The sequence below is a fragment of the Phyllostomus discolor genome, chromosome 3 (genome assembly GCF_004126475.2).
Source record: "Phyllostomus discolor isolate MPI-MPIP mPhyDis1 chromosome 3, mPhyDis1.pri.v3, whole genome shotgun sequence".
Classification (NCBI taxonomy): domain Eukaryota; kingdom Metazoa; phylum Chordata; class Mammalia; order Chiroptera; family Phyllostomidae; genus Phyllostomus; species Phyllostomus discolor.
This window is the reverse complement of record NC_040905.2, coordinates 10738619-10766378: the sequence shown is the minus strand read 5'-3', so window position 1 is coordinate 10766378 and position 27760 is coordinate 10738619. Positions and strand designations below refer to the sequence as shown.

General features: G+C 36.6%; 1 protein-coding gene across 3 annotated transcripts in view; it reads left to right on the top strand.

Moving 5' to 3' along the window:
• The first annotated feature begins 3954 nt into the window (after positions 1-3954).
• The window catches only part of NIPBL (NIPBL cohesin loading factor), a 186834-nt gene continuing 163028 nt past the window's right edge, over positions 3955-27760 (top strand). For 2 of the 3 annotated variants that reach the window (XM_036020202.1, XM_036020204.1), the window contains exon 1: positions 3955-4360. The gene's annotated coding sequence lies outside the window, so the exon portion shown is untranslated. The remainder of the gene's footprint in view (positions 4361-27760) is intronic. The other variant, XM_036020205.1, reaches the window with a different exon arrangement.

Sequence of the window (27760 nt, the reverse complement as noted above, 5' to 3'; positions counted from 1 at the left end):
AAAATCTGTTCCTGTAAGAGTTAATTTTGCCCTGGCTGGTGTGGCTCAGTGGACTGAGTGTCTGTCTGCCTGTGGACGGAAAGGTTGCCTGTTTGATTCCCAGTCAGGGCATGTGCCTGGGTTGTGGGCCAGGTCCCCAGTTGGGGGTGTGCGAGAGGTAGCTGGTAGAAGTTTCTCTCCTGTTTCCTCCCCTTCTCTAAAAATAAATAAATAAAACATTTCTTTAAGAAAGAGTTAATTTTAATCACTAACAAAGTATAGAACTGTGGGCATGAAATATTAAGAAAATGATTTTCTAAAATTTTTCATTGCTATCATTTTGTGACAAATTGTATTTCTCTTAAAGATAAGTATTATCAGTAAAAATAATTCATAATCTGTCAATTGCACCAATTCCTCCTGATGAATCAATAGTTAATATTTAAATCTACTTAAAATATTTTATTAAATCTCCAATTTATTGATCAACTATAAATTAACTCATATTTGACAAAGTCTCTTCCATTTGAAAATGGAAGAGCAAAACAAATGGATAATGTTGAGAAAAATAATTATTAGGCAAAACCCCCAAAAAACAAAAAATAAGAAATGAGACAATAAAATCAAGAAAACACTAATATTAAATTAATCACTTCTACACAAGATCTCTACTTGGATACTTAAATTTAGGCAAATGAAACTCATTTATTTATAAAGAGATATTCTAATATGCACTGAAGCAATTTCTTGAACTCTATGAGTCTAGCAGAAAGTTGATATAAACTATATATAAGTTAAAACCTTAAAGGCAGAGACCTTGTCTGTTTTCATTCACTAATATACAGGAAGTACCTATCATAAAGCTAATGAGCACTTAATAAGTCTCTAATAAGTAAGTCAAAGAAACTGAAAAATAAAATATACAACATTTGAAAATATATGCTACAATATGCCAAGACTTCAGTTACCCAGACATCCAAAAATTATAGTTTATCAGGAAACATTTTAAGTATAGATATATAGGAAGATAATTATGTTTCCTTGAGTGAATTGAAATTTTAAAGTATTTTGAAACTGAGTGAAAAAACATATTCCAACCCTCTGTATAACACTTAATGCTGTTCTTAAAGATTAATGGATAAATTTACTTAACAGACTGCTGGGTTTATTAAACAATGACTAATTGTTAATGGTTATAAAATAACTATCAAGACTGTCTTTTCCTTGTCTAAAAATTCCATAAATGAAATGATTATATCATAGCCAAAGCTTTATTGCAATTTCTAGTTTGCAGGTATACTTACTTATTTTAAAAGGTGTTTTTCGATTGAGGCGCGGGCTGAGAACCAAAGCATCTCAGGTTCGATTCCCAGTCAGGGCACATGCCTGGGTTGCAGGTCACGGCCCCCCGGCAACTGCACATTGATGTTTCTTCTTCCTCTCTCCTTTTCCTCCCTCCCTTCCCTCTCTAAAAAATAAATAAATCAAATCTTTTAAAAAAGGTGTTTTTCCAGCAACCAGAAAATAAAATTCCAATTTTTTAATAGTTTTAAAATTAATTTATTGACATACCTAGAACTATTATAAAGTAAATGTATCTAAATGAACAAGCTAAAAGGTGAAGTAAAAATCTCCATACTAATCCTGCCCTAAGTTTCACTGAACCTTTTCTTCTGAAGGAAAACTAAAAATAAATCTCACTAGCATTTGTTTTTTGCCTGACAGCATAATTGAGTAGTAACCAGAGTAGGCCAGATGTGCTCCTTTACATAAGGCCTCAGAAACACGCACCTTTTGAATCACTGACTGGCACACCTTTTGTGCCAGTAAATACTTGGTGAAGAACTTTTCCAGTAGCGCTGCATTTGGGGTAGGCCAACCAATTCTTAACTTTAATTCAGTGAAATAGCATGTATTTTGCAAGAAAAAAGGGCAGTGGGTGAACAAGTCGGTTTGTTAATTCAGGAACAGAGCAAAACTAATGGGCCCAGTACCAACATGATCACGTGATAGATCCACTGTCCGATAGCAAGCCCATTTATGGAAACCTAAAAAAAAAAAAATATCATCACTAGTTTGTGGCCTTCTGGTACTGTGGAAGGTTTTTTTCAAATATCTAGAATGTGCCTTTTTTTCTAGAACTCTGTAATAAATTCGCACTTTTTCCCTTAGGTGTTTACCCCCAGTTTTCCCATCTCTTTCATCAAGTTATCTGTAGCATATGTAAGTATAATCAAAGGAACAGAGTTCAGAAATTGGTGTGTGTGCAGGGGAGTAATGGGATTATGGCTCTCATTCACTCATTAACCAAATACTAAGCATCCACTCCGTGTCAGCCATCATTCTCCACACATATTTCCTCTGAACATCAACGGAGGAAAACAAACCCCCTCGGCCCTCCTGGAATTTGTTGCACTGAGTAAGACAGATAATAAATACGTATGATATGTAGAATGCCTGAGTGATAAAATGGAAAAGAGAACGTGCAGTTTAAAGAGTGGCCACCGGAGCCCCGAGGTGGCATTTGAGCAAACACTCTAAGGTGAGGGCGCAATCCTTATGGTTAACTGGGGAAAGAGCCTGACACAGGGAAAAGGAGAGGCAGAGGTCCCGATTGCTAGGACGCCAGCGCAGCTTCTCTCCCGTCCCAGCGTGCCAGGCCTTCACGCTGCCAGCACGGCTTTGGCTCTCACTCTCAGCTAGATGCAAAGCCACTGGAGGGTCAGAGTAAGGAGTGACAAGATCTGACCTTAGGTCCCTCCAGTGATTTTTTTTTTTGAGACAAAAGGAATAACCTGTAGGCAAAAATTCCCATTTATAATTAATATTTAACCAAATTCATGAAAATATAACACAAATATCGTCCCGTTTACTAAATAATTCGCTTACCTACTGCATTTTTTTTAACCTACAGAATAATGCCCCTTTAATTTACACAAGTAAACTTAATAAAGACCCTAGAAGGATAGTTGTTTCACGTGTTACAATAGACTACAAGAAGCATGGTACTCTACACGTAATCACATTTGCGTCCAGAACCTCAGTTTCAAATATATCAAGGAAAGGGATGTCTGAAATCGGCCCACCCGTGTCCGCGGTCGCCGTGGCCGGGGTCGCGCGGGCACCTCTCCAGCGCGCTCGGCTCCACCCACACTGAAGGGGGACCGCCAACCCGCGCGCTCCGGGCCGCCGCGGGCCAGCCACTCGCTCCAAACAGCGTCGCCTACAGAGGCCTTTATCCGAGTTAGGGAACAGCCAGACCCACCACCAACAAAAAGGAGGTTCAGAAAAGACCCCTTATTTCCAGAAATAAATGCATCACAAACACGACTCCAGTTCGGTTCAGCTGGCAATCTTCTTCACCTCCAGGGGCTGCGTTCTTACCCCGCAGAAATAATGCAGAGGACAGGCGTAAAGTCCGGCCTCTCAAAAAGAGAGAAGGTGTACGATACATCCACCAGGCCTGCAGGGATACACCATTTAAAAATGCACCTTCGCCGTCGAATCTCGGGCATCCTCTACGTGTCCTGCCCCGGCGCTCGGCTCCCCTAAAGCTAATGACGACCCGCGGGGGCAGCGGGCGCGGCCTGCGAGCCGAGCCGGGCCGGGCCGGAGGGCCCCCCGCACTCGACCCACCGAATCGGGACAGCCATCCGGTCGGCCTCCAGGAAAATAAAGACCCGAGGGAGCCGGCCCGCCCGCGCCGCAGCGAGAGCGCCGCTCCGCAGGATCAGTCAAAAGCAACATCCGCAGCAGCCGCTGAGGAGCAGAAGGGCGCGGAGCAGAGCCGCCGCCGCCGCCCGCGGCCAGGCCCCGGAGGCCGGGCGGAACGAAGCGGCTCGGCCGAGGACGCGAGCCGAAGTGGCGGCGGCGGCGGCGGTGGCGGAAGTGGAGTGGGGAAGAGGGGGTGGTTGTTAGTGTTTGGCGCCGGTGGAGGGAGTCATTCCTGCAGCTGCACTTCCGGTCGGCATTTTGTTCTGAGAGGGAGAGACGGAACGAGAGAGAGAGACACACAGGGCTCCTTCCCCCCCCCCCCCCCCCCCCCTCCCTCCGTCGGTACCGACTCACCCGACACCACCAAGCCGCAGGGAGGGACGCCCCCGCCGACAGGAGGATTGGTTCCCGGGCCGGCGGCGATGCCCCCCCGGTAGCTCGGGCCCCCGGCCGGGTGTTTGTGAGTGTTTCTATGTGGGAGAAGGAGGAGGAGGAGGAAGAAGAAGCAGCGATTTGTCTTCTCGGCTGGTCTCCCCCCGGCTCTACATGTTCCCCGCACTGAGGAGACGGAAGAGGAGCCGTAGCCACCCCCCCTCCCGGCCCGGATTATAGTCTCTCGCCGCCGCGGCCTCGGCCTCCCCTCGGATTCAGACGCCGATTCGCCCAGGTAAATTCCTGCTCTTTATTTCGGCGGCGGCGGCGGCGGCGGCGGCGCCAGGTCCTAAGCGTCTCCGCTCCGCGCTCCCCTCCCCGCCGCTGCCTCAGCGGCCCCGGGTCTCCTCCGCGGGCGAGTCCGGAGTTCGCTCCTCGCCGGTGGCAGCCGCCCTGGTCGGCGGGGTTTCGCACCCTCTCCCGGCCGCCTCCGCTGGCGGGCACGGCTCCTGCCGGGCGGCCGGGGAGGCGTAGGCCCGGCGGAGAGTGCAGGCCGCGGGCCAGCGGAATCTACTTGAGCTCGGGGATTAGGAGAGCTCCGGGCGGAGCGGGGCTGCGGCCGGTCGGTGACAGGCCTCGCCCGGAGAGGAGCCGCGGCCGGCGAGTAGACGGAAACAATACACTACCAGCGAGGTGTGCCCTGCTCGTCCCCATATTTACAAACTTTCCTGGTCCGGGAGTGGGGAACGTCCCGGTGAAACAAACAACCCCCCTTCTTCCCCCTGTGACCCCACGGAGGAGGAGAGTAGTTTCAGTAGTGAGAGAAATGTAAATACTCCGACACGGATCCCGTGGTAATTCTTTTCCCCGGGTAAAACTTGTTTGGACGTTGGAAAGTTTCATAAAGACTCATTTTCTTTTTTTTGAAGAATTAAGTCGCTCGCATGAATATTAATGCAAGGAAAACCATAGTATTGTAGACACCGCATTATGTCCCCCCCTCCACGCCACAAAAAAAGAGCTTTTATGTTGTTGTTTGACAGTGTTTGTTGCACATGGACATTTTATTCAAAGGCAAGTATAAAGCACTTGACAGGTTTACCCTGCCACTTTACATTTCTGTGTGTTATGTAAGGACAGTTTCTAAAACGACTGTACCTAAAATACTCAGGTACTTCCTGCTTTAGCGTGTAGAAGCATACTAAAAAGAATTTTAAAACGTTTGAGAATTGTGCTGAGATACAGGTGAAACCATTTTCTTTACAAGTATACAAAATAAGTTTTGCTTTAAAAATCCCTGGAAGGTTAAAAAAGGTAGAAGGTGCCATCCTTTCATGTCAGGGCAGATCATCTTGAGGCCCAGGATTGTCATTGGCTGTTGTGCCCAGCATGATGTTTGACTGTGTAATGAGAGAGGTGTCATTTTCATAGGTCAAATTATCTGTATAATGCGGAGAAAAACATAAGTTTTATCTTAAATTCTGGTTGAGTGTGAGTTAAGTGTTTTGAGCTTGTTATGGAGGCGTAGATGGGTAGAAAGGAAAACAGCCAATTTAAAAGTTTTCAGCGATACGAATTGCATAGCAAAATAAAATGTACCTGCGCTCGACTGTTTTGATACTTTGTATCATATTCAGTGTAGGGAAGCTTTTATTGGTTAAAATGAAGCAACACTGATCAACAAAGTCCCTTGTTTTACAAACTGGTGGTGGTGTACATTGCTTAGAATTTTTTGTCTGGTAAATTGTCACTGTAGACTAGAGTAACTTTTCTGAAGGTTATTTTTGAGTTTAGTATTCTGCTTAAAATAAATTGTACCACATTTACTGTAAACGTATGGGAAAATGTTAAGACGACTGAAGTTAATATAGCTGTCACGTACTAGGTATGTTTTTAATGCTATAAATCCGTGTGTAGTAGTCAGTAGCGTGTCCGTGATTTGTATTGGTCAGGGAAGCAGTTTGAATTTTAAAAAGCCTGAAGCTCCTGCTTGAGCCCCAATCCCGGCCTCCCTCCCTCCCACTAATCTCCCATTCCTGTCTTTGTGCTGCCTGCTCCTGTTAGACACTGTTTGCTACTGGGCCTCAGGCCTACCCTGTTGGGGGGCATGCGACTGGGGGCCTGCTAGGGGGAGGGAATATGGAAGGGAGAAGAAACACTTAACATCTGAGCTCAGGGTTTGGTGTTTGGGGAGGCAGATAAGGGCCTCAGTATAAATGTTTAAAAGGCCCCTACATGGACTGTAATTGTCATTACTACTTAAAATACAGCGGACATGTCAAGGGCTGAACATATTTCTGTTAAAGGTAATGGGAAAAGAAGAAGTTCCGCTTGCTTAGCTTTCACCAACAGAAGGAACTTTCAGAATTTTTACTTAAAGACAGCTGCTTACATAGATTGTTTAAATCTGTGTGTGTTAGGTATTCAGTTTATGTGACTGATTTTTTTTTTCTCTAGTGACTTTGGACTTAAATGAAAGTGAATTAGTTATATCAGATCTTATTTCCCCAATTGTACATAGTTAGCAATCTCAAAGTAATAGATTTTGTAATGCCTTTTATTAAATGTTTAACAGCATAAAAACACTTCTTTAAAGTAGATTGAAAATACTTTTATTTAATCAACTAATAAATAGGTTATTTTTTAAAGAGAAAACATTATAAAACTCGAGTAAACCTAAACTTGAACTTGAAATTTTTGATAATTTAGTTGGAATGAATAATTTGTACTTCCCTAGGGATTATGAATAGCCTGCTTTACCTCCCCTGAGTTGGTTGGAATAGTCACTAGTGGTTAATCTTGTATTCCCATTATTAGTTTGTTAATTCAGTGAATGGAGACAACTGTAGTGTTTCAGTACTCTTACACTGCTAGTTACTATATTATTTGGAGAAATATTTCCTAATATGCCTAAAGGAAATTTCAACATTATGGTTTACTGTTTCTCTTTAGTCTGCAGACTAAAAGACCATTCAACATCTGTTTACTAGTTATTTAAAAGCATTTTGAACCTATGCGAGGGGTCCTGATGATACTGTCTATCTTTAAGAAGAAAAAAAACTGTCTTTGAAAGAAAGACAGACTTTGAGAGTCTCTTTGGGGAGGAAAAGTGAAAGTTTTCAGTATGGTAGTAAATGTACTTCGGTTTTCTGCATAGTGATCATTATTAAATTTCAGAAATATTATTAGCAAAGCTCTACCCATTCAAACATGAAATTTTCTTTATTTGGAGCTGGACTACCCAGCTCAAATATGGGTTTTTTAAAGACTTCCTAAACTAACTTTGTATTTAATTTTTTTTTAGTACCAATCCATCATCAAACTGCTATGCTAGAAACATTTGACTTGTCTGTATTATATTTGACATACTGTAATGTGGTATTTTTACCTTGTCAAAATAAGATTAAAAATTAGTAATACAGGAGTAAATAAAAATAAAGAATGAGTTTTATATAATTTCATTTAACTTTCCCTACCCCATTGCTTATTAGGAAAACCATAATTTTTAAGTAATTCTGAAATTTAAAAAAAAGATTTCAGCTCCATATGAAGTGAATGGGAAGACTGAAGTATTGTAAGTAAAAATTCCTTTTGAAGAAATGTCACTTCAGTTCTGTTATCACTCTTATTTGCCATAAAATGACTAGGAAATTACTAACCAGGAACTTCATAGAAGTCTGGTAATTAACTGTTTTAGTTCAAGGTATTTATTTAATATTTTGAACATACTAAGTTGGCTTTGGTGGTAATTTGTGGTTTTATATAGCTTTTCAAAATCATTTAATCCACACTCCAGGATATATTTATTTTAGAGAGAGAGGAATGAGGAGGAGAGAGAGAGAGAATATCAGATGGTTGTATGTGCTCTGATTGGGATTGAACCCACAAGCTAGGTGTGTGCCCTGACCAGGGATCGAATTCGACCATGCAACCTTTTGGTGCATGGGATGAATGCTCCAACCAAGTAAGGCACGAGACTTTAAAATGTACTTTCTAAGTAGAGGTTTCTCTGTTTTTAGTAGTCATTTATTATTACTCTTTGTAGTTTTTTTTTTTTTTTTTAAGATTTTGTTTATTTTTAGAGAGTGGGAGGGAGGGAGAAAGAGAGGGACAGAAACATCAGATTCTTGCATGCCCCAACTAGGAGCCTGGCTTGCAACCCAGGCATGTGCCCTGACTGGGAATTGAACTGGAAACCTTTCAGTTTGCAGGCCCTCACTCAAGCCACTGAGCCACACCAGCCAGGGCCTTTTGTAGTTTTAAATTGGTCCTTTTTCAAGGTGATCTGAGTTCCTTTAAAAGTATTCTCATTTCCCTGTGGAACAAGGGACCAGTATGATTGCCATTTTTTGATGAAAAGCTTGACATCAGAGGCCACATGATTGGTATAGATTCAAGTAGTGAGTCAGTGGGAGAATAAGGGATTCCCTGACTCTTAATAGTTGTTTATTAGATTATGTTGCTTTAAGAAATAGCTGAGGTCTGGTCATGCTGCTATGCATTGCTTAGTGTTGACACTGATACCGTTCGTAACTTTTTCAGTTATCTGAGTCCAAGGTGCTTTTCCTTCTTTTAGAGAGATTTGATCTCTCTCAGTTATATTTTCCTGGTATGAAAATAGTACTTTTACGTTAGAAATTACATTAGAGTGGACTTTTAGTGTTTCTAGTTGATTTAAAAACAGTTTTAAAAACAAGGTCTTTTAATTTAAGGGCATAATTATAATTTTAAAGAGTATTTTATGTGGTCAATGTTTTGTCTGTGTAAGTAAAGTAACAAAATGATTTTAGATATTTATTTTATATATCATTGTGTTTGGTGTGAATCTGGAGTCAGTGTTGATGAATTGAGTTATTTCATTATGTCTTAAGGCATATTCCTTTCTATTCCCAAAGTGGTATTATTAGGAGAGGTTATTTTTGTTTTATCCAGCATTGCCAGCTAGTTAATATTTTAAGGGCATATTATTTGTCAGGAGTTGTGTTAAATATTTCCCCACAATATTATCTCATTTAATTCCTCTAAAAAACTCATGAATTAGAGACAGTTAACCATGCACAATTTACAGATGAAGAAAATGAGGGTGGAAAGGTTAGAAAATTGCCGGCTGTCTTATAGTTTTAGTAATAGTAAATGATCAACTGGGCGTGTGGGGTATAAGGGGACTAAATGGTAATGGAAAAAATACAATAAAGATTAAATAAAAATAAATAATTAAAAATAGTAAATTATCTGATTTATCAGCACGTGTGTTGCTAAGGATTTAGGATTCCACATTTCTAGTTTTAGTAAAATCTTAATATTATCCTTTGGTTGCTCATTTGATTAAATACCTGCAAGTAATGTAGTCAAGGAAATTGTTTACTTTAGGCAAAGAACTATAAGTAGAATTCAGGCTATATATCATATATATGTATATATAATGTTTTTGAAATCCACAAATCTTTGCTATCTTATATTTTAAATTTACTTGTTAAACAATCTGTGATATTTTTAGTTGTAGGTTTTTTTTATATTAACTTGAAGTGGTCAAAGTATCTACATTCAGAAAGGGAAAATTCATCTTTAGGCAGAGATTTCATTCATAGAAATCACTGTCCAGACCAGTTATCATATAGTAGATAATGAATCTATAAAGTAATATGACCGATCATTTTTTTTTAAAGTTCCAATATTTACATAACCAAAGAATTTGATCCTTTGAAAGTCATTCCCTTGAAAAGTTGTACACTTATTCCAGAGCTGTTGTTGTATACAGCCTTATGGGGATTCCCTTAGCTAATACCTTTAGAACCTTTGAGATAGTGTTTTTCTTATCCTTACTAGTAAATTTTCATTTTTCAGAGGTGAATTTGAATTTTTGAGAAAGTAAAAAGTAATTTAGAACCTAGTTTAAGAAAACTAAGATTTAATAAGATCTTTTTGTGTGTGGCAGGCTCTGTATTAAGTGCTTTACATTTGTAATATGTAATATTATTGAGTGATTTTTGTGTGCCAGAAACTGTGCCAGGGGCTTTATATGGATTTTCTCAATTCTTTGAGGTATAGTGGGAGTTTGGTTGTATTTATTACCCTAAGATATGTGAGAAAATTGAGGTATAGAATGATGAAGCAACTAACCCAACTGTGGAAGTGGAGCAAGGACTCCAGAGTTAATGCTTCACCCATCAACCTTAACCAATACACTGTATATTGTAATTTGAACCACCCAGCCACCCAGTGAGGTTAGTGATTGTGTTCTTATTTTACAGACAAGGAAATTGAGGTTCATCATGTTTAAGAAACTTGTCCAGGGTGGCAAAGACAGCAAGTAATAGAAAGGAGATTTCAACCTAAATATTTTCTAATTTGAAACTTCTTTCCATTTTGCCACACAAGGGTAGGCTTGATTATAGAGATGTGAGACTGTTATTCTTGTGTAGCTTATAAAGAGATCCTGAAGATAATTTAAAAACAGGGATTCTGACATGTTTTGGTCAGTTATCACCAATACATCATTGGGTTACAGTCTTAAAAAAATGTTATTATACACCACATATAATGTACAAAATGTATGTATAATATGCATTTAAAAAGGACATTATTTTTAAATACAGGGTGGGGCAAAAGTAGGTCTATAGTTCATATGGAAAATAATACCATAATTAATAAATAATATGAGAATAAACTGTTTTGCATACTCAAAACTGTAAACCTACTTTTGTCCCACCCTATGTATGCATGCTTTATCCGTGGAATAGATAGCTTTTGCAAATATAGAAAAGCCAATTTATTTTCATAATATTATGATTCTTGAATTATTTTTAATAAAATTGTTGAGCATTAAAAAATATTCTCCCAAATACATTAAATTATCAACATAAGTTATGTAGGTAAATTGTTTTGCCATTTTACATCTGTGTAACATATCATTTAACATAAATATGCCAAACTTAAGGTTTTCTGTGGTATGTATTTGCCCTTGGGCAGAAAGGAAAAATTTTTTCAGTATGCAGAAACATGGAATTAGCAACATTAATTAATTAATTTATTAAAATAATTTCTTATGCTTTTACATCTGAGAAATTCAGGAACTTTGACATTATTTTTAAATAGTGGATTTCTTTTTGTTAGAGTTAACGTATTTGGGTCACTTACACTTCTCAGTCCTTTAGTCTTGTGCTGATAAAATGCGAACTTGTTTTTGATATGAGTACTGTTTTTTAAAAGTAATTATTCTAGATACCAGTGCTTGAAACACTAATGAATTATTAAAACTCAAACATAATTTACTCTAAAAATATTAATCTTTATGGCCGTATATTTAATTTTTATTTGCAAAACAAAAATGTCTTTGACATTAATCCTAGCAAGGTAAAAAATGCATCACTGAGTTTTCTCAGCACTGCTCCTTGACAACCCTTTGAGAATTTAAAATCACTTTTACTTATCTTTATCTAATAGGATTGTGGGTTGCCAATTTTCATCTAAAGAAATTCATCATCTAAACGTAGGCTATATGTAATTTAGTTTTTCCTTGGTAATGACCAAATGGAAAAATGTAATGGCCTCAGAGCTACTGTTAACCATTCTTTCCATTTTGAGACAAGAATTAGGAATACAGTATTTATGTGGTAACCTGCCTTCAGGTTACCTTCAAAGACATATTGACATATATTTTTATTTAACTCTTCTAATCTTTGTACCCTTTTTTCTTCCCCTTTTTCACATGTGTGTCTTCCTTTCTCTGTCAGTGACCCTACAATCTTTATCTCCTCCTAAGCAAATTTTTACATAGTCTGGTGAATAATTTGCATGGTCCTGTAATGTGTTATTATTGATCCTTGAACAACACAGTTTTGAACTGAGTGGATTCACTTATACAGTACATAATTTTTTCAATAAATACACTTTTCTTGATGAAACTTACAATAGTTTGAATCTCAAATTCTGAGATCTTCCTAAGTTCAAAATGTTGCTGGTGAAAAAACATTGACATAATTTGTATAGCATTTCTACTTTCTTCTATAATCATGTGTTACATCTCAAAATATCAAGTCAAGGACCAGAAATTTTTTTTTAAGAGAAAGAGAAAGCATGGCCTTTTTTGTGGAAGTTTCCCTGGTCATTCCATTTTGTAGCATTTGTCAGTGTATTACTTGTATCTCTTGATAAAATAAATTATTCCTATGTCCATTAGCCATACTAAATCACTGGTGCTGTAGGAGTGCTTGTCCTAGGTTGTAGTTATTCAGTACGTTTTTGTTGAATTGATTAATTGGAATTGAGCTATATAATTATCTTAAGGATATATTTCTAAATCTATGATTCGTGAGGGGCAATTATATTTTTGTGTTAATTTCAAAATACAATTTTGAGGGGTATAGATTATGACCTTGAGGCTTATTTTTGGGTGAGAACATTTTATTTGAGTACATCCTTAACAGTATATACATAATATAATTTGTGTATCAAAATAAATCAAAGTAAAGTTTAAAACAGAGTTCCTTTAGCTGTTGGTAAGGATTGTATTGTTTTGGTCCCTTGGGCAATAGAATTGGAACTAAGATATTGGGGTTTTTTTGCAAGAGGGAAGTTATCTACTTTCTTGTTTTTAGCTTGAGATTTATTACAGTTTTTAAAATGATTTTATTTATTATAAAGGGAAAGAGAAAGAAGGAGGGGAATATCAGTGTGTGGTTGCCTTTTGTGCGCCCATTACTGGGAACCTGACTTGCAACCCAGGCTTGTGCCCTGACTGGGAATCGAACTGGCAACCCTTTGGTTCATAGGCCGGCCAGCACTCAATCCACTGAACCATACCAGCCAGGTGACTTATAGTTTTTATTTTCTTTGCTAATTTAAGTAGTATGTATAATACTGTAGATAAGCTAGCTATAGTGAGAAACACATTACAGCACATTAAAAAATGCTATTCAGCCCTGGCTAGTGTGGCTCAGTGGATTGAGTACCAGCCTGCAAAGCAGGGGGTCGCTGGTTGGATTCCCGATTGGGTCATATGCCTGGATTTGCTGGCCAGGTCCCCGGGGGCAGGCATGTGAGAGGCAACCACGCACAGGTGTTTCTCTGCCTCTTTTTCTCCCTCCCTTCTCCTCTAAAAATAAGTAAAATCTTTAAAAAAATGCTATTCAACTAAAATAGTGATATAATGTCTTAATTTTGTTTTTAATTTAAGTAAGGCTTATGGAGGTGCAATTTACACAGTAAAATTCACTGTTTTAGATTTACAGTTTGATGAGTTTTGACAAACATACAGTCTTGCAACCACCACCACCACAGTCAAGACATAGGATATTTCCATCACCCACAAAAGGTCCCTTATATTGTTTTGTAATCAGTGTCCTATACCTATCCCAGCCCCTGGCAACCAAATCTAATTTCTGTACTAGCAGTTTTGTCTTCTCTAGACTGTCATATGAATGGAATCATATAGTATGTAGGCTTCTGTGTCAGATTTGATTCACTTAGAGTACGGGTTTTTGAGATTCATCCATGTTGTTACATGTATTAGCAGTTTATTGGTGACTGAATTTTGAAACGAATGTACTCTTTAACTTTGATATTACTGTTTGTCAAAAATACTTTCAACAACTTTAGATATTTATTTGTGGACATAATTTTACTTGCTCATTTTACCCTTCATTCCAGTAATCCTGTAATTGACATTATATGGCATTAATTTGTATTAGTTAATTCTGTTGGGTTAGATGCTCTACAAAGCAGGTAAAACAGACATTTCCCTCTTTTCCATCATAATTAAAGCAGGTAGCATCATATATTTGGAACATATAGCACATAGAAACTGGAGTAAGAAATGAGGGACAGTACAATAATAACTTACCAAAAATTGTATTTACATTTTGCTTTAAGTTTACATGGGTTAGTGAACATGGGTTATTTTGAGTAACAGTTACTGCCTCTCTTACTAATGCTTCAAGTTAGGGAAGCAGTGCTCTCTAAAGGATGGGGAAGATAACAAGAAAGGGGCCATTTTCTGGTCAGTTTATTTGACTTCCCAGCCCCCATGCCACCCCTTAACACCCTTTTGAAACAGCTTTCTGTCTTAAATTCAGGGATATATCAGTCTCTTGTTCTTCCTCTATGTATTTGGCCTCATTTGTAGACTCTTGCCATTATTCCCTTTGCCTGCCCTTAAATATTGGTATTCCTGAGGTGGTTTTTCAACCTTTGTTCTTTTCTCTCTTCCTGTTGATTTCATCTATTCACATGGCTTTTTACTTGCTTACCACCTGTGTGCAAATGACTCACAAATTTATGTCCAGAGTATATTTTCTCTTTTGAGACAGATCCAACAGTGTACCAGGCACCTTCTGATGCTCCATAAATACTATAAATTTGAAAATATGTAAATCTGAACTCATCCTTCACTTCTTCCCTACTCTTAACCCCTGTTCACACCAAAAGAAAGAAGACTATTCTAACAACTACGTGAAGTAGGTTAATGATTCCACTATCATCAGCTGAGTTGCCTAAGCTAGAAACTTGGTGATAATGCTTGACCCTTCTCCTATACTATACCGCCAATCCAATTGTTCACCAGTTCTGACATTTGTAACAGCTCCCTGAAAATCCAGGGAGGATTTGAATCCAGTCATTGTCTACTGTTTGATTCTGAGGGTGGGCATGTACAAAAAATTTGTCAGATGAAATTATTCCTGGCATTTTAAGGAAGATGTAGAGGTAATTATAAAAAAATGTATTTACTGTTAGGATACTTTTTGCTCATGTACTTGGACTCTGGTATTTAAAATTAAAGTATAATCTTCTGTAACATTAACCTAAATGTGATGGGCTGTCTTCTGTACTCATCTCCATTGTTTCTAAAATCTAGGGCTTCTGACTTACTGCCTAGTAGATCAACTAGAACAGTTTGAACTCAGACGTTACCTTTCCATACCTTACTTTTAGAGTACTACATTTCATGGATGTGTACATTCATTTCAATATTGTGTGCTTATATGTTCAGGAACAGAGTCTGAGTTGAGAAGAAAATGGGAATGTGGAGGGGATAAGGGATAGGAAGAGCCTTTAAATTGACTTTCCTATTCTGTGAAAACAAGTTCACTTCAGTAATGTTTTCACTTTTCTTGAAGGTAACAAAAAGCTAAAGGGACAAATGCCGTGGAATATGATACCATTCAGTTGCTAGGAATGCATAATCTTTTAATGGCAAGAGCCAGATATGTTGTAACTGTATTACTTGTTTGTGAATTTGGAAGTTGTTGGTCATGGCTTTGTATAACCTTACAGTGCTCCTTCCTTAGAGTAAGTAGTTATTCTCTTTATTCCCCAGTTCGAACAAAAGTCTACTGGTGTAAATAACCTGAATATCTCTTGTGCATAGGGCATCTTAAAATGTGATGCTATCTTGAAAAACAAAGGAAATATTTTCTTCAGTGTATCTAGAGTTCATAACTAAAGAAATAATAGGTGCTATATTTTGCTCTGGTGCTAATTACCATGTTTTTGAGAAAATGAGATCAATGGAAAGGCGTTTTTCAAAGGCTGATGGAAGAATCCTGCCTGGTTATTGAGTCTCTATGATGACTTGCACATAAGTAGGCACTGAACAAACAATTGTTGAATACATAAATTTGTATTTCAGTTTTGGCATATAGGGCTAATTGGAGTGACAGAAAATGGGTGGGGCTTGCAAAATATGGAGCAACTTACAGAAGAAGGAAACATGAAGCTTAGAAAAGGTAAGATAATACAGCATATAAAGCCAAGAATTGGTGTAATTTAGTTAATTACTTGTATCTGGACAAATAGATGAGCTTAGGTGGATAAGAGAAAGATCTATCTATACACTCTTTTATTCCCACTCCAGCTTTGTTGGGCTTCCATTCACTGCTAAGGGACAAATTTGTAGGATCAGGGCTGATGTGACCTGCATAATCCGGAAATGGGAGGAGCTGATGAGAAAGGGAGAGAGGTATTACAGTTCTTGATCTTTTCCAGTTATTCATGGTTTGTAGTGTATGTCACAGTGCTATTGCATGTCCTCATGGTTCAGATGAGGGAGCCTAAAAACTAGAATTTAAAGTGACTTATAATTTATAAGTTGGTGACTGTTTTATTTAGCATGAACTGTTTGAGTCTGTAATGTTTTACCTAGCTGTTGAGCCATGTTGCCATCTACACCAATTATTGTGGTTTTATTGATTCTGATGTTTTCAAGTAGAAGACAGCCACAAAAATTTTAGTGTTTTTAATAAAATTTTATAGTTCAACAACTCCATTCCCATAGTTTTCTTGAAAACTACTTACAGTTTTCTGGAATGTTAAGTAAAGCTAAATTGTATAATTTAGAACTTAAAATTTTTAAGAACCTCAAAGTTAAATACTTTTTTTTCAATTATAAAATGTGAAGAAAAACCGCATGCTTTTTAGAAAAGAAAAAAAAATTAGATAAATGAAAGAAGGAAGTAGTTCCTAGTGATACAGTTGTAGTTAAGGGATCATCAGTCTGCAGGGAAGAAAAAGTGATAGGTAGATTCTAGATTGGAACATACTAAAAAGAAACATCAATTTTTACATAGATGCTATTACTCAATCTTAATATTTGAAATATGAAACATCTAGCTGGATATGGACATGGCTGTGATCTCATATTCAGTCTCTCATTCATCAGACATTGAATGTTCTCTACATGTTGGGACCTGTAAGACATTAGAAGTGGCAAAATAAAAGACTTCAATCATGCTTTCAAGGCTCTTACAAGCCTAATGTAGACAAATAAACAAAGATAGTATTACATTATCCAGATTAACAGAGTACAATAGCAGTACTGGGGGCAGGGAACACCTAATTTAGAGTAAAGATAGTATGTAAACTAAGTGTTTTAATTCATTAGTTAGACTTAGGAACTTGGGGCGATAGTTCAGTATTGGAAACTGCAGGTACTTAGATTATTGGAGCGCAGGGCTGGAAAAGGAATGTACCAAAAGATTTGAAACCACAGAGAGGGACAGAGTTCAAATTATGAAGGCATGTATATGCTTTTAAGCAGTCTGTATTTTATTTTAACAGCATTGGGGAACCAAGAAATGAGTTGTTTAGTAATGAAGGACATTTTGCATTTGAGAAATATTTTTTGGCAGCAAAATAGACATTAGAGACTAGGCAGAAAGAAAGGAGACTAGGGAGGCCATTTAAGGAATTGATGAGGTCTTCGATTAAGACAATGTGAATGTGGAGGAAAAGCTCATAACATATTAAGGAATTAGCCTGGATGCAGTTTGGTGTTTATATGTAGGTAGGTTGGGTAATGGAGAATGAAAAGAGTCAAGGATGCCTCCTTGATTCTCAAGTTTCATACCTCTGGGACTTGGAGTATGGAAGTTCCATTCTTTAAGATAGAGGAGGAGAAGGTTGTAAGAATTGGACAGCAGGGATGTGGAAGGAGGGAGGGAAGTTACAGTACAGTTTTAGGCATGTTGAGTTGAAGCAAACTATGGGACATTGAGGTGTACGGTGAACACGGGATTTAAATACTTCAGGTTTTCAGAGCTCAGAAGACATTAGGCTTTTCTTTGGCAACACATATAATTATGAAATGACTTATTAGAGGATTATTTTCATGAGAAGATGTTTGTAAATCTATGTTAACTTTTTAAAAGGCTATATAGCCCTGGCTGGTGTGGCTCAGTGGATTGAGTGCTGGCCTGTGAACCAAGGGGTCACCGGTTCAATTCCCAGTCAGGGCACATGTCTGGGTTTCGGGCCAGGTCCTCAGTGGGGGCCACGTGAAAGGCAACCCTACATTGATGTTTCCCTCTCTTTCTCCCTCCCTTCCCTTCTTTTCTAAAAATAAAGAAATAAAATCTTACAAAAATAAATAAATAAAAATAAAAGGCTATATAAAGTTTAACTTTAAAACCATGTTGAAATCCCAGGATTCCCTTATTACCTCAACTAAGAAAGTCCAAGACAATATTCCACTTATTATTATTGTTCTGGTATATAGATACATGAATTAGAATTAGCACATAGCTTTTAAAGCCAAAATAAGTAAAATTATTTGTCTACAAATGAGAATGCAACCTATCAAAAACTGTATCACTGCGCATTTTGGGCAGACTGGATATTGAAAATTTAGTGGCTCAGTGAAACAGTTGTAAATAACTAGTGGTTATTTGAAAATTACTTTCAAGTCTGACTTAGAAGTTCTCTTCAAATAGTCTTAAATCAGGGTTAAAAATGGTGTGATAGATACTGTGTGTTTAAAAAGAAATCTCACTTGGTTTAAATTTTAACAGAAGATAACAATACCAATGTTCCTCTCTTAAGGCTTTGTTTTCCAGTATATTGGCTATAGTGGTATGAATTTAGAATAACAAAATGAATGTTCTTGTACGGTTATTTTCTATTGTGAATTGCTTTTCCTAAAGTCTTCCTAGTGTATCTGTTTATCTAGCTTAATCTGAAGACTACCTTTTTAGTTAGTTTTATGTGAAATTCATAAACATAATACAGTCTTTAGTGAGAACTATGTTACTTTGCTCATGAAGGATTATCTACAAATATAATTAAAGGTCTTTTAACTTTTAATGATTTTTTAAATTTTATTTTTTTATTTATAGTTTACATTGAATATTTTGTGTTAGTTTAAGATGTACAGCATAGTGGTTAGACGGGTCATATACTTTACAAAGTGATCCCTCGGGTAGTTCAAGTTCCCACCTAGCACCATATATAATTATTACAATATTATTGACTGTATATATTTTCTATACTGTACTTTACTTCCCTGTGACTGTTTTGTAGTTACCAATTGGTACTTCACAATTCCTTCACATTTTTCAGTCAGTCCCCCAAACCCACTCTCTTCTGGCAACCATCAGTCTGTTCTCTGTATCTATGAGTCTGTTTCTATTTTGTTTGTTTATATTGTTCTTTAGATCTCACATATAAGTGAAATCATACAGTATTTATGGCCCTGACTTATTTCACTTCGTGTAATACCCTCTAGGTCTATGCATGTTGTCACAAGTAGTAAGATTTCATTCTTTTTTTATGGCTGAGTAATATTCCTCTGTGTGTGTGTGTGTGTGTCTCAGTCTCACTGCTTTTTTATCCATTCATTTATTGATGAGCACTTGGGTTGCTTCCATATCTTGGCTATTATAAATAATGCTGCAGTGAACATAGGGGTACACGTATTCTTTCAAATTAGTATTTTAGGGTTCTTTGTATATATGTACACAGAAGTGGAATTGCTGGGTCCTAAGGCAGTTTCATTTTTAATTTGTTGAGGAACCTCCCTACTGTTTTTCATAGTGGCTGCACCAGTCTGCATTCCCACCACCAGGGTTCTCTTTTTTCCATGTCCCCATCAACACTTGTTTGTTGATTTATTGATAACAGCCATTCTGACAGGTGTGTGGTGATATCTCATTATGGTTTTAATTTGTATTTATCAGATGCTTAGTGATGTTGAGCTTTTTTTCATATGTGTGTTGGATATCTGTAAGTCTTCTTTGGAGAAATGTCTATTCTGGTCCTTTGCCCACTTTTTAATTGAATGTTTTGTTTTTTGGGTGTTGAATTGTATGAGTTCTTTAAGTTTTGGATTTTGACCCCTTATCAGAGGTATCATTGGCAAATATATTCTTCCATTCACTGAGCTGTCTTTTTGTTTCGTTGATAGTCTCTTTTGCTGTCCAATAACTTTTTTGTTTGAAATAGTCACACTTATTTTTTGTTTCCCTTGACTGAGGAGATAAGTCAGAAAAAATATTGCTAAGAGAAATATCAGAGATTTCACTACCCATACTTCTAGGATTTTTATGGTTTTGAGTCTTACATTTAAGTCTCTAATATATTTTGAGTTTATTTTTGTATATGGTGTAAGAAGGTGGTCTGGTTTTATTTTTTAGCATGTATCTAATCAATTCTCCCAATGCCATTTATTAAATAGACTGTCTTTACCCCATTGTATGTTTTTGCCTCCTTTGTCATATATTAATTGACCATATAGGTGTGGGTTTATTTCTGGGCTCTCTATTCTTTTCCACTGATCTCTGTATCTGTTTTTATGCCAGTACCACACTGTTTTGATTACTATAGCCTTATAGTATAGTTTGATATTAAATAGTGTAATATAAGGTTTACTTTTAGAATAATTAAAATTAAAATGGCAATAGTTTTTCAAAAGCTGCTGTGCCAAAGATTATAAAGGAATCAAACTAATTTATCAAAAATAATTGATCAGGTGTCAGTGTCAAAAGGAAGATTCGTGCTTTCCTAGGATCTATGTACATCTAAGCAAATGTACTTTTTTTTTGGTTTTGTTTTTTTGTTTGAGAGCTGGCACATTGTAATTACCTATGGAATTGTTTCAAGCTGTAATCCTTTTCTGGAGATGTAAGGTTAGTTTATAAGTTTCTGTTGTGGCCAGTTTCTTAGACTTTTTAATCATTCTACAAGAGTTACATGCTGCCTAAAAGATTCCTCTATTTTTTTTTTCTATTCCATAGAGATGTCATCTGTGAGAAATAAAGGAGCAAGGAAGCACTGTGAGTGGAGTTACTAGTGTACTGGAGTTAAAAATAGAATGGAGAGATGTGTTGAGTTCTGAAGAATGGAGGGTAGTTGCTGGATACTGGAGAGGACCTAATAGATTTAAGGAAAGAAGTTAGAGTAGCAGATACCATAAATTTAACAAAGAATTGGTAAAAAAAAAAAAAAATTGAAGTAAAAATAAGCAAATACCAATTTGTACAGTACTTAGAATAAAATAAAAAATTAGGAAATGACCAGTCTGTTCCTAAGGATGGCTGATGTTTAAAAAGTCGAATTAAATTACCTTGTGTATTTTGAATACACACTGCTTAAAAGTAACATGTAAAATGCTTGGAAGTATGCTATACACTTAGAGTAAGTCCTCAGCAAATATTTGTTATTTTTATTAGTTGACAGTTACCTTTCTAATTGTGATTTAATAATAAAGATACCCTTTAATTTCTAAATTAAAATCTAGTTTGTGACATTTATGGTGAATTATTACAAAAATACAAAAGAAAAAATAATCAAGTCAGCTCAAGTTCATCTGGTATTGAATTATACATATTTCTTCATAAGATAACTTGACTATATACCCCAGACCATTTAAGTATGCAAATGACTTTATACAAGGAGCTTGATTTAACTAATCTCTAATATTTAAAATTAGTTATTCCTCCAAAGCTGTACTGTACCGTTACATATGATAGCACACACACTTTGTATATAAGTATATACATACATACCTACTATAAAATAACTCCTTTTGTATTTTTCTGCTTCACACATTTTAATCAAAACCCTTGCCTCCTTTTTTCTCCTTCTCTCCAAATCCTATCTTCTTTGATTTTGTTTTTTGGTGGTGATGGAAGGAAAGTTAGCATATCAGAGTCACCTAGCTTTTTTAATTTTTAAGCTTGTAATTCTTTCCCCCTTTGTTCCTGCCACAATGCATGTGATCTCTTCCTCTTCTAATACATACCTGTGTGGAGGAGTTAGTTATATAAGTTATACATTGACTTATCACATTGTCTTATTACATATCAAGCTGTGTTTTGTTTTGTTTCATTTTCGCATTATTCCTGTTGTCTCTCCAATTAGATTATAAACTCTTTGAGGGCAGGGTCTGCCTGTGGTCCCTGGTAAAATATTTTACCTAGAGCAGGCTCTTAGCAAGTGTTTGCTAATAACTTATGTGGCACATCTGACCTAGTTTTAAAAAGCTCACATTTTCACAAACCATAAAATTCACTCTTCTAAAGTGGAAATGGTAAAAGGTAATGGTTTTTTAGTATTGTTGCAAGTGATACAATCATCATCACTATGTAGTTTCAGAACATTTTCATCACCCAAAAAAGGAACACCCCAGGCTCATTAGCCGGCATTCCCCATTCTTCCTTTCCCCAGCCCTTGGCAGTCACTAATCTACCTTCTGTTGCTATGAATTTTTTTAGAAATTCATGTAAGCACCATTATACAGTGTGGCTTTTTTGTGTCTGGCTTCTTTCACTTGGTCATCCATGTCATAGCATGTATCAGTACCTCATTGCTTTTTATGATCAAATAATACCCCGCTGTATTGCAGTACCACATTGTACCTAACTTTTGCCAGTTGATGGACATTTGGGTTGTTTTCACTTTTGGCTATTGTGGGTAATGCTGCTATAAACATTTGTGCACAAGTTTTAGTGTGGACATATGTTTTCAGTTCCTCTGGGTAGATACACAGGAGTGAAATTTTTAGGTCATTTGCTTCTGTTTAACTCTTTGAGGACCTGCCAAACTGTTTTCCAAAGAGGCTACATGATTTTTACATTTTCATTAACAACATTAGAGATTTACAGTTTCTTCACATCCTTGCCAGTACATGTTACTGTCAGAAGAGTATAGCCATCCTAGTGGACGTCCAGTGTGTCATTGTAGCTTTGATTTGCCTTTCTCTAATGACTAATGATACTGAGCATCATGTGCTTATTAGTCATTTATATATCTTCTTTGGGAAAATGTTTATTCTAATCTTACAGTTCTTTAATTGTAAGTTTTTAATCTATGCTAAACACAAGTCCCTTACCAGATATATTTCACAAATATTTTCTCTTTTCTATGAGTTTTTCATTTTCTTGATAGTGTCCTATGAGGCACAAAACTTGTTGTTTTGATGTCTTACTATTCCCCTTGGGTTGCTTGTGCTTTCGATGTGATGTTTAAGATACCATTGCCTAACCCAGGGTCATGAAGATGTATACCTGTGTCTAATTTTGCTCTTTAACATTTCAGGTTAAATTTTTATATATGATTTGTGGTAAGGATTCAACTTCATTCTTCTACGTGTGACTGTCCAGTTGTGACATCACCATTTGTTGAAAAGACTATTCTCTTCTCATTGAATGGTCTTGACACCCTTGTTAAACGTCAGTTGAATGTAAATATATAAGAGTTTACTTCAGGACTCTCAATTTTATTCCACCTATCTCTATGTGTCTGACCTTATGCCAGTACCACATTGTTTTGATTACTGTAGCTTTGTAGTAAGGTTTGAAAATGAGAAGTGCTAGTCCTCCAGTTTGTTCTTTTTCAGGATTGCTTTGGTGTTCTAGATCTCTTGAATTTTCATGTGAACTTTAGGATCAACTTGCCCATTTATGCAAAATAGGCAGCTATAATTTTGATAGGGATTATGTTGAATCTGTAGATTAATTTGGGGGTTATTGCTGTCTTAAGTCTTCCAGTCCATGAGCATGGGATGCCATTTCATTTTTAGGCCTTAATTTCTTTCACTGAAAATACTTTGTAGTATACAAGTTTTGCACTTCTTTTGTTAAATTTGTTCCTAAGCATTTTATTCTTTTTAATGTTATCGAAAATGGAATTGTTTTCTTAATTTAATTTGCAGATTGTTCATTGCTTCTATATGTGAGCACAATTGATTGTTTTAAATTTTTTGCCCTTGACTGGTTTGGATCAGTGGATTGAGTGCCAGCCTGCAAACTGAGAGGTCACTGGTTTGATTACCAGTTAGGGCACATGCCACGGTTGTGGGCGAGGTCCCCATTTGAGGGTGTGTGAGAGGCAGCGGATAGATGCCTCTCTATCTGTTGAATTAAAAACCCTAAAAAATAAATAAAAATGTTAAAATTTTTAGTAATTTATTTTTAGAGAGGAGAAAGGAGGGAGAAGGGGAGAGAGAGAGAGAGAGAAACATTGATGTGTGAGAGACACATTGAACAGTCAGTTGCCCTGGCATGTGCCCTGACTAGGAATCAAACTGGCCACCTTCTAGTTGCAGTATGATGCCCAACCCACTGAGCCACACCAGTCAGGGCACATTTGATTTTTATATATTGATTTTGTATCCTGCAGACTTGCTTTGTTAGTTCTAATTTATACTCCTTTTTCCTAAGGACAGTTTATGCTTGTTCTTCAATAAGATTCAGGCTGCCTTTCTCCGGACTTTGAAATATTTACTACATGCAGACAGTAGTTACAAGATAGAATTTTTCCTATTTGTCCATTCCTTTGTGACTTAAGAAAACTTGTGCACATTTGAAAAGTAAGATTATATAGCTCAAAAGAAAAGTTGTGGCCACATTATGTCAAATTTTCATTTAGTGCTATCTGGCCATAGCATTGGATTAAATATTGAGAGAGAGAGAAACATCGATTGGCTCTCTCCAGTATATGCTCTGACGGGGAATGGAGCCTGCAACCTTTGGGTTCACTGATGTTGCTCCATCCAACTTGAGCACCTGGCCAGGGTCCTGCCTCCCTTAAAAAAAAAAAAACACAAAAAAAAACATTTATCAAAAGCTTTCTGTATAACGTGGGGCAAAAATAGTTTTACAGTTGTCCATATGGAAAGTAATACAGTAATTAATAAATAATAATGCAAGAATAAACTGTTTTGCATACTCACAACTGTAAATCTACTTTTGTCCCACCCTGTATGTTTTCTATTTAACACTAAAAAAAAAAAAAAATGATGGCTCCTGGCTGGTGTAGCTCAGTGGATTGAGCTCGGGCTGTGAACCAAAGTGTCACAGGTTCCATTCCCAGTCAGGGCACATGCCTGGGTTGCAGGCCCCGGCCCCCAGCAACCGCACATTGATGTTTCTCTCTCTTTCTCCCTCCCTTCCCTCTCTAAAAATAAATAAATAAAATCTTTTAAAAAATGATGGTGTAGATATTATCTGCATTTCACAGGTGAGGAAGTTGAAATTTAGGAAGTCAAGGTTACATAGCTTAAAAATGGAGGAAGGAGAATTTGAACCCATGTGTTTTTGGTTCTAAAATACTGATCTGCAGCTCTTTATTATTATTTTTTTTTAAATTTTATTTATTTATGTTTAGAGAGAGGGGAAAGGAGGGAGAAAGAGAGGGAGAGAAACACTGATTGTTTCTCCCAGACCCACCTGGTGGGCTGCAACCCACTCACATGCCTTGACCAGGAAATTGAACCCTTGACCTTTTGCTTTGCGGGACAGCTACCAAACAACTGAGCCACACTGATCAGGGCTGAACTCTTAATTGCTTTGTTAGTACTGTTGCTCCATTCCCTTTAAAGAGCTTACACACAAATTGATACTATTATATATAGTATTCCTTGGATCCTTAAACTATAAGTAAGTGTGATATAAAATTTAAAGGAGAATTTTAAAATTGAAATTTTATTTCAGAAAAATCTCAAGTCTTGCTTTTAAAAATCAAATAAAGTATTTGCCCATTCTTTTAATGTTGCTGCGTTACCCAGTTGTCATGGTTTCAAACATTTCCTTGGTGTCCTCACTTTGGAAAGTTGGCTCTTGAAACTCAGTGGAGTCAGGCTTTGGGTCCAGAACCTAATAGACACAATAAAACAGAGTCCTGGGAGAGCTCCTTGATTAATTTTAGGACAAGAAGTTATAGCTTAAAGAGAAAGTTGGTAAAAAGTTGAGAGGAGTAAAATAACTCTGAAGATGTGTGTTGAACACTTCTGTTTTACCTTAGATTTTACCAGCATAAAAAAATAACAAGTGTAATATAATTGCCTTTATAGGTACTTAAAAAAGTAGTATTGTATTTCTTTTCAGTTGATCCTCTATGGAAGTTTTATATATATCATTTGCTTGTTCTGTATTATACCTTTCTTGGGAATATCTCTTTCAGTGAAAACATTTGTGTTTGAGTTTTGAACAGTAGGATTCTGTAGAAATAAATTTAGCTGGAAGAAATCATCCAGCACTTTGATGGTGTTGTGCCCTTTTAAAAATTATAGGTTTAAAACAGCTGATAATGAACTACCTCCAAATGATTGTTTTCTAAAACTTGGATCAGAGACATGTTTGACTCTTGATTCTGTGAACTTTTTTTCATTTTTAAGCTTAAGTTACCCTTTCTTTGATTGTGTATTTTTTCATTTCAGGATACCTCTGTGTTTCTTTTCTTCTTTCATCAATAATTGCAAGTCTCTTCATGCCCTTGAGAAACTCCTTCCAGTGTATTTTAATTCTTATTTTTTATATTTTAGTGCCAAATTGAATTAGGCTTTCTACCTGAATTATTTAGTATTACTTCTTAAGTATACGTACACACAGTTTAAAATCCTGGTAGTACTCAATAAGATCAATTCTAGATTGTATCATCAGAGACTTTGCTGATACAACAGGTGTAGTTTTTCACTATTTTGGTGGGGTATTACAACACACTAGTTCTTAATGCCTTAGTTGACGAATAACATTATCATTTCTTATACTTTGTTTATAGTATCTAGAAGGAGCTAAGCAGAAAGGAGTTCTTTCTGTTCCTTTTTTGTGGTTTATAAAACAGAAAAATTGTTTACTGATATCTTTAATTAACTTATTCTTAACGATGATGATAGTAATAACAATATTGGCTAGTACAGGGTGGGGCAAAAGTACATTTGCAGTTTTTCGTATGGAAAATAATATAATAATTAATGAATAGTAATACAAGAATAAACTGTTTTGCATACTGACAACTGTAATCCTACTTTTGCCCACCATGTATTTATTGAGCTATTTCAAATCTTGGGATATTTAATCCTCACTGCAGTCCTTTGACTTACACATATGTTATTCCCAATTTACAAATGCTCAAAATGAATGTGACTCACCCAAGAGATAAAAGAGAGAAATACTGTAAGCAATTCAAGGTTGGCAAAACTAAAATGAACACATGCTCCCTCTAAATTCAATTAGATTCTGAGCTCCTTGAGGTCAGGAACTTACATCATACTTAGATTTATTGCTTTACTTCTATTTTCTAATGTAGGATTTGAGCATTACACAAGTGCCAGGCATGTGGTATATGCTTAGTTTTCTTAAGTGAATAAATGTGGTTATCAGAGGCTGGTTCATTAGTTTTAACCATGAACCTTGTACTGGGAATCCATACAAATCTCATTCACAGTGCATAACTTACTCCTTTTTGGGGGGACTACTATTTTCCCCATCTCTGTCAGGGTAGCTGGCAAGTTACTTTTTAGTCTTCAAGTTCCAACATAATCCCATTTTCTGTGATACATTTTTATCTTGTTTAGGCAGGATTTGTTGTTCCCTTCTGTCTTCCCACTTTTTTTCCCCTTTAATCTTTATTATAATACCTATCATGATTATCTTCCCTTAGCTTGGGAATCTTTGATAGGTCAGGAGAGGGGGCAGTGGTATACTGCATCTTACTTATCTCAATTAAACTCAACATTAGGCACAGTTTCTGGCATTTTAGGTACTCACTAAATGAGTGAATAAATTCATACAAACAAGCTAAAAATAGACTTTTAGGTGAGTGTTGAGGCACTAGTTCAATGTTGCCATTTCTTAATTACTGACATTTGCTTTGTGATTTTAGGCTACTCTTTAAATTATAACAGATCATTAGTCTGCTTTCTTTCACTAGTACTAATAATTGAGGAATTACTAAAGCATCTCAAGATTGCTACTAGGGTGTTTTGTTGTTGTTTTTCAAGTTTTCTGACATTTTAATCCTTTGGGGAAATTTTTTTTTTAAGAAAAGAGGATGTATTATAGATAAGCCACATGTCCAGAAATGATTAAGAATTTGAGTATAGAAAAGATCATATTGGTTTAAATTTTAGGATCCTTAATACAGGGTATAAGTTGGAATTATACCTGCTTTTATACCACTTGGGATTGTTTATGAGGTTCAGTAGAAA